We start from the raw sequence: 945 nt of genomic DNA on the forward strand, positions 1-945 counted from the left end.
ACCCACTGATTGTTGCTCAACTCTTTATTTGTGACTATTTTATCTGTTTAACTCTTTTTTTTCTTCAGTCTGAGTTGATGCCAAAAGGGAAAAAAGGAAAGATTTTTTTAAAAAGAAGGTTCGTGCAAATGGTGCCCAAAATCTCCAACAACATCCTTCCCGAGTTAACTTTAAATCCTCAACACTGGGAAAAAAAAAAACCTGTCCTGAAATATTTCCATTTCCTTAAGTTTGTTTGTCTGTGTCGCTCAACATTTGCAGTCAACATGACAAGATAAAAACAAATATAAATCATCTACAACAGACAAGCTCAAGTGCCGTAAGAGCCACAAATGGAAGGAGGCAGTCAGAAAAATTCAACACACAGGAAGTTTAAAAGCAAAAACAAACAAACAAAAACCACCACATATGAATCTTTGCTCCCCTTTTGGTTTAATCTGACATCTGTTTGTATCTTCAAACTCTATTGATTACATGATTAGCCTTATTTAAGCTAAATTTAAACTTTCTTTTATTATAATTTCCTTGATTTTTAAAAAATATTGAAATAGTTTAGTCATCATGACATCTGTAGCAGTGTAGTAAAGTATGTGCTTTACTTTGTCATAGATGGATTCACTGCTCTTTCTTTGAGCTGCTGCCAATAATTAATTTTAAAGCCTTTGACCTTTGACATACCACCAACGTGCCAATATCGTTGTGCGTCCCTGCTGGATGGAAAGATAAATATTGTGTTTTTATTTGTCACATTAAATCTGATGATTTTATGACTTGTGATTTACTGGCTTTTATTTTGCTGCCTTGTAAAACGCTCTAAGTTTTATTTCAAAAGGTGCTCCATAAATATTGATTATTGTTATTATATTAGACAAATCTTATAAAAGCCTTGATTGGCCGATAGCAATGACAAAATTTATACTGAATGATACTGAAAAAATGCATATA

Source organism: Stegastes partitus, unplaced genomic scaffold (genome assembly GCF_000690725.1).
Source record: "Stegastes partitus isolate 25-593 unplaced genomic scaffold, Stegastes_partitus-1.0.2 Scaffold876, whole genome shotgun sequence".
Taxonomy (NCBI): domain Eukaryota; kingdom Metazoa; phylum Chordata; class Actinopteri; family Pomacentridae; genus Stegastes; species Stegastes partitus.